We start from the raw sequence: 515 nt of genomic DNA on the forward strand, positions 1-515 counted from the left end.
GAGACAAAAGGAGACAGAAAAGAAACAAAAGGAGACAGATAGAAAGACAAATAGAGACAGAGAGAGACAGAAAGAGAGACAGAGAGAGATAGAGAGAGACAGAGAGACAAAAGGAGACAAAAAGGAGACAAAAAGGAGACAGATAGAGACAGAAAGAGACAAATAGAAAAAATATAATTATATAAAGATAAAGGAGACATATTTAATGTAATATATTAATTTTTATTTTTTTGTTTGTCTTCTGTGCTTCTGCTGCTGCTGTTGCTGCTGCTGCTGCTGTTGCTGCTGCTGTTGCTGCTGCTGTTGCTGCTGCTGTTGCTTTTGCTGTTGCTGCTGCTGCTGTTGCTGCTGCTATTGCTACTGCTGTTGCTGTTGCTGCTGGTGTTGCTGCTGTTGCTGTTGCTGCTGTTGCTGCTGCTGCTGTTGCTGCTGCTGCTGTTGCTGCTGCTGCTGCTGGTGTATAGAAAGCGAAGGAGCGGCTGCAGGAGGCAGCAGCAGAAGCACCGCTGCTGCTG

General features: G+C 45.0%; 1 protein-coding gene across 1 annotated transcript in view; it reads right to left on the bottom strand.

Annotated features, from left to right (window-relative positions):
* EMH_0075880 (uncharacterized protein) overlaps window positions 1-515 on the bottom strand; it is a gene marked incomplete at both ends in the record, with an annotated part of 3561 nt that overhangs the window by 1622 nt on the left and 1424 nt on the right. The gene's annotated exons all lie outside the window — the stretch shown is intronic.

Source organism: Eimeria mitis, genomic scaffold (assembly GCF_000499745.2).
Source record: "Eimeria mitis Houghton genomic scaffold, Emh_scaff4536, whole genome shotgun sequence".
NCBI classification, from domain to species: Eukaryota; Apicomplexa; class Conoidasida; order Eucoccidiorida; family Eimeriidae; genus Eimeria; species Eimeria mitis.